The sequence below is a fragment of the Orycteropus afer genome, unplaced genomic scaffold (genome assembly GCF_000298275.1).
Source record: "Orycteropus afer afer isolate SDZICR_OR568_19922 unplaced genomic scaffold, OryAfe1.0 scaffold00147, whole genome shotgun sequence".
In the NCBI taxonomy this organism is placed as follows: Eukaryota; Metazoa; Chordata; class Mammalia; order Tubulidentata; family Orycteropodidae; genus Orycteropus; species Orycteropus afer.
The window spans coordinates 4749981-4756026 of NW_006921734.1; positions in this window are offsets into that span (position 1 = coordinate 4749981).

Here is a 6046-nt window from a genome sequence, read left to right on the forward strand (position 1 = left end):
ACAAAACAGAAATCTTTGAAAAAGAAAACTAAAGGAAATAAATACTAAAAATATAGTTTAATGAAACTTTCTTGAAGTAAAAAGGATGTGGAACTACATTTTGAGAGAATATACCATATACCTGAGAATTTTTGACTCAGCTAGAAAAATCAGCAGTGACATATTATATATATATACATATGTGGTACATATTTACAAAAGAAAAAAAAAACAAAAAACTCACTGCCATTGAGTCAATTGTGGCTCATAGTGACCTCTTCTTGGGTTTCCAAGGCGGTATCACTACAGAAGTAGATTACCTAATCTTCCCTCCGAGGAGTGGCTGGTGGGTTCGAACCGCCAGCCTTTTGGTTAAGAGTCAAATGCCTTAGGCACTATGCCACCAGAGCTCTTAAGGTATATACATGCATATGTGTGTGTGTGTGTGTATGTATACATAAAGGAAAATGAAAAAAATCCCCCTACAGGAAAAGAAAAATAGCATGTGGTTTCTAAGGGAAGAAAATTAGAGGATCATCTGCTTTTAATTAACACCATTCATGGCAGAAAATATTAGCACAGTTTAGATTCTCCGGGTATAGGGGAGGATATGAGCCCATGATGTTATATCTAGTAGCATTCTAAATGTTAAAGCCAGAGGAACTATTATCTATTAGCAAAGCTCAGGAAACATTATTGCCAAAACCCCATTTGAGAAATCTAGGATTAAATGAGTTCCTGACAAATCATATGACTATGGAACCAGTGATATAATATTAAAAGGAAAAAAGTGTTGTACGTAATGATGATGTATCAGATAACGTCATTCATAAGAGCTAAATTGCAGCCATGTGTTCAGTGCCTTCATCTTGTCAGGTTGAAATGGGTTATGTTGGGAATATTTACACCACAGAAATTGGAAAATGGTACAAATGCTACAATTCAGGGCATTTTGTTTTGTTTTGTTTGTATTTGTTTTGAAAGGCAGATTGTTCAGTATTTACCAGCACACTGTCAACACAACAGCTATAAGCAAAGATATTTCCAAAATAAAGTCTTGAAATATAATTTCCTAGTAAAACAAAACCAAGGTTTTGTGAAGAAATGACTATGTATTTCCAGGCAGGGGACAAAAAATACACTGAATAACAGAATATGTAGTCATCTTAAAGGAGTCAGCTGACCAAAGATGAAATAATTTTAATTTCATCAAGAATAATAATTTCAGGTTATTGAAACTCATCAAATATGTTTAAATCAATGAGTTCATAATAATGTTTAAAAAATGTTTATTATCTTTACAGAATACTAAGGAATTAATTCATTATCTTAAAAACTGATAAACAAAGGGAAAGCATAAAACTTTTTCCTAGTGCATGTGAGGTGCTGTATGGAAAGTGAATTTGCTCTGTATAGATTCACCCAAGTCACAATAAAATTAAAAAAAAAAAAATCCTGCTTTTCTATATGAAATTTAAACTCTAGATAAGGAATTAGTTGGTATAAAATATTTCTTTGCAAATGTTTTTAACATCAAAGTAAAATCTAATGATGGGTTAATATCAGCATTTTGCAATTCTCGATTCATTAATGGATTGAGTCATTGAGTATAAATAGCCTCTAACATTACAAAAAGAGAGACAACCAGACACTATGTGCTTTATTTGCAAAGGACACGATGTACTCTATAGTCTTGCCAATGAGATCAAACCTGAGTCTGTTCAAGACTTTGGATTCAACTGTTAATTATGCAGGAAATACAGACCTCAGAAGAAAGTGTTTGACTGCACCATGAATCTGTAATCAGCAAAATTCAGATTGAAAAATCCCACAGGTCAAATGTCTTGTAGGTAAAGAACAAGGTAGAGACTTTAAAAGATAAATTAAATCAAAATTTTAAATGGAAAAGCCAATGTTTGTTGTGTAAGTATACAAATCTAAGTTAAAGAAACACAAGAAAGTGATGAAGACAATGAAAGTCAGGGCAGTGGTTACTTATCAGGGAAGAAAAAGAATCAGAACTGTGATGTGTAATAGGAAAGGGGTCCAGAGTGGTTGGCAAAGTTATACTTCTTGGCCTATTGGCTTCACGCTACTTTTGATATATGTTTCTTTCTGTATTTTTTTTTTTTTGTAATCCTTTTACAAAGTAATCCCTGCAAATGTGAAGTCATTACTAATATCTCAAAATATCTGGACCAGAAAATAAGGAATATGAACATCAAACTAGAAACTAATATTTGATGCAGCTGACACTTAACATACTAAAATACAACAATTGAATAAAACTATTTAAACAAATCTTACAAGATGCCAAAGCAACTAGCTGAAGTGTAAAAACTTCCATCAAAGAATGACTTTTGTGTTCCACATCTTGCCAAACAATAATCTAACTGAATTTCATTAAATTAATAAACGTTTTTGCAGAATTGACTGGATTAATTTCTATTTGACATATTTGAGACAAGGCTAAAGGGCATGACTGAATTGCCTTTGACAATAGTGTCTACACACTCATCTTTGAAAATGAATAAAGCACAGATATGTCCGAAATTAGCATGAGAACACACACAAAAAAATTGATAGTATGCAAAAATGCCCTACTTTAAGAAGACTTCTTACAACCTTCATCCAATTAGCCCCCTATGCTTTCCCTCAATCAGATTTATTCAAGCCTAGAGAATGAACCATGCTGAGATGGCAGCCATTCCTGAAGTCTGAGGAGAGTATTTCTATGTAAATGGTGATTGAATAATAAGGACTATATTCATAAATCATGGCAAAGAGAGATTTGTGAGTTGCTTCCTTTTAATTCCTCCACCCCTCCCCATCTATGTTCCCCACTTGAAAAGATCCCACCATCAAGGTTCCTCATGAAAATATATTGGAGCTCTGATTACAGAGGTGAGGAAGTATATTAAGCAGAGTCCTACTTGAGGACAAATCAGTTTGAGGCATGTTGCAAGTTTTCCAACAGTCTTACCTTTAAAAACTCTGTGAAGCAATTTATACCGTTCTGAATGTGACAGAATTTAGGACTTCATATTATTGTAGACATTTGATCATAGTTAGTCTCCATATTTCTTCCATTCTAATCATTATAGCCTGCTATGTCCCCATTCTTGGATACCATAAATTCATTCTTTCTACCTGGCTTAGACTTTTAAGTAATGACTCAGTTATTACTTATTCATTCTGCATTTACTTAGCTCTGCCTGTAAGTCACTCTCATTATTGCCTTAATCATGATGGCTGTGTTTCTGTGAATCATCCTCCTACTAATGTCACCACTGGTGGTAAAGTACAGGATCTCAGGGATAATTATTGTTTTGCATTTATATTATTACACTTCACATTTATATAACCTCCTTTTTCATTAGATATTTTATTAACAAGCCTTTTCTGGGGATTTCGCTAAGCATATCAAAGAAATCAGAGCATTGCTTAAAGACATGCAAGAAAAGATCTTACAGAACATGTGAGTTCTTTCTTTCCTTTTCAGAATAGGAAACTGAGTCCCAGAAAGAGTGACAGAATTATTCAAAAAAAGCTCTTGTTTGTAGCAGAGGCAATAAACACAGGACAAGTTTCCTGACTTTGCTACATCAAATTACTTTTTAAAATAAAGCAAGATATAAATGCATTTTCAAAAATAACACATGGACATAATTAACAAACAAATTTTGACTCACAATCTAGAGTAAAGGTTGTACAATTGTATTGACTGCTGAATAAGACTCACTGGAATGACACTTCTGAGGCTATCTGTTATGTGTGACAGAGGACTTATCTTAATGTTCGTACTCTGGGTACCTAGAAGCTTGACAGTTGAATGTTTCCCTGTAGAGATATGTATCAGTAACAATAGCTGGGAGTAGGGAGGTGAGTCTTTAACTTTGAGGATGGATAGACAGCCAATCCCACAGCACTCTGTCCTGTATATGTGACTGTTGGTTGCCTTAATACTCAGTTTGCACCAGTTTCCACATTTTATATTTCAAATGACTTTCTCAATTTTAATATATTCTAAGGAAATGTTTTATAACTGCTTTATTTTTTAAAGCTTAGAATGGATTTTCCTTTCTTCTTTGGATAATTTCTGCCACAATATCCAGAAAAAGGTCTTTTAAAAAAAATTTCTGAATGAACAAATTTTTTCAATAAAAATTGGAAACAGTTTCTTCTTGGGGTGAAAACATGATGTTGTGGCCATTTTAGTGTAATTCTTTCACTTGGATTCAGCAGGTAAAGGAGAATGCTCAGTTAATTTTTTATTTCCATATGTAATAAGCATAAGAAACCAAAAAAAAAAAAAAAAAAACACCTCATTGCCGTCGAGTCGGATTCTGCTCATAGAGACCCTTCCTTCGGTTTCTGAGGCAGTATCTGGTAGCGTAGTACCTAAGGCACTTGACTGCTAACCAGAAGGCTGGTGGTTCAAACCCGCCAGCCACTCTTCAGAAGGAAGATGGGGCAATCTACTATCATAGTGATACTGCCTCCAAAACCCAAAGAGGGGTCGCTATGAGTTGTGTTCGACTCGACAGCACATAACAACACAACAACATCTCTACAGAAGTAGATTGTCCAACCTTCTTTCCAAGGAGTGACTGGTGGGTTTGAACCACCAGCCTTCTGGTTAGCAATCAAATGCCTTCAGATTATGCCACTAGAGCTCCTAGCAAGCATAAGAAGAATATTGTAAATGTGGCTTTTTAATTTTAGAACTATTTAAAATATCAGAAAAATATTCTTGTCTTGCTCAAGATAAAAATATTAACAGTTCAGCAGTTCCGGTGAGGTGGTGGCATAGGCAGACAGACTACACAGACCCTCTTCAACAAAGAAAAGGGGAACCAATTAACACAGATACACAAGATAATCTTGAAGCCCTGAGCTTTGAAAGGAAGGATACAGATGTGGACTAAGCTCCAACTAGTAGAAGAGCCTTCATGAAAATACTAGAAAAGGAGACACACGGAGCTGCAATCTGTCACCAATCATGACATCACAGACAGCTTGGATATTGCCAAGCAGAGTTAGGACCTAAGAATTAACTGAACAAAACAGCCCTACTAGCCAGAGGCTGCATGGAGGACTGCACTGGTGGGTGGTGAATAAAATGGGAAGCAGCAAAGAGGAAGATGGGCTGAGCTGTGGACTTTTGCTATGCAAAGAGTGCAGACATTTTGAATGTTTACAAGCGATTCCACCATTTAGGGTGTTTAAAGCAACAACATTCTCTCAGATTCCAGGGACCAAAGAATAGTCTCCACTCACCAGGGACCTCAAGTCCTGTGCATGAATGATTGGAAAGGTGAGATATTGCCCTTGTTACTCTTATGCCCAACACCCTTTTGATGAACAGAGATGCAGCGTTCCCTCATTCCCACCTACTTCTGGACTGGCAGGAATTCCCTCACAGTCTGTATGCTCTGATGGAGCCTGGGTGCCTTGTCCTGCCCCGCCAAGATTTTTTTTCCTTCTTTTTTTTTTTACTTTGTTTTTTCTTTTAAATTATTATTATTATTTTCATCCATTTTACCATTATTTTTTCTTCTCCTCTTCTCAGGTTCTAGTTTTCAGCTTTTTCTCTCTTCTCTGTTCCTGGATCCCCTTTTTTTCCTTTCACATGGTTCTCCCCATTCCTTGTTATTCTTCTTGAATTTTTCTAGTTTATTCTTAATTATTACCCTAATCTACCTCTTTTCTCATTTTGCCCCCTCCCAAGATAATATGAGGAGCTCTGGTAGCTTAGTGCCTAAGGCATTTGACTGCTAACCAGAAGGCTGGTGGTTCAAACCCACGAGTTACTCCTCGGAAGGAAGGTTGGGCCATCTACTTCAGTAGTGATACTGCCTAGGAAATCCAAGGAGGGGTCGCTATGGCAAACGAGGACAACTACAAACCAAAAATGGGGAATACAGTGTAGTTATAGAACTTCTAAATGGTAAGGAAGTCAAGAGAATTGCAAGATAGAGTGGACTGTTCCAAACTCAGGGAAAAAATTACAAATCACAGCACTATGAGTTGGATCCGACTTGGTGGCAGTGAGTTTGGTTTAGTT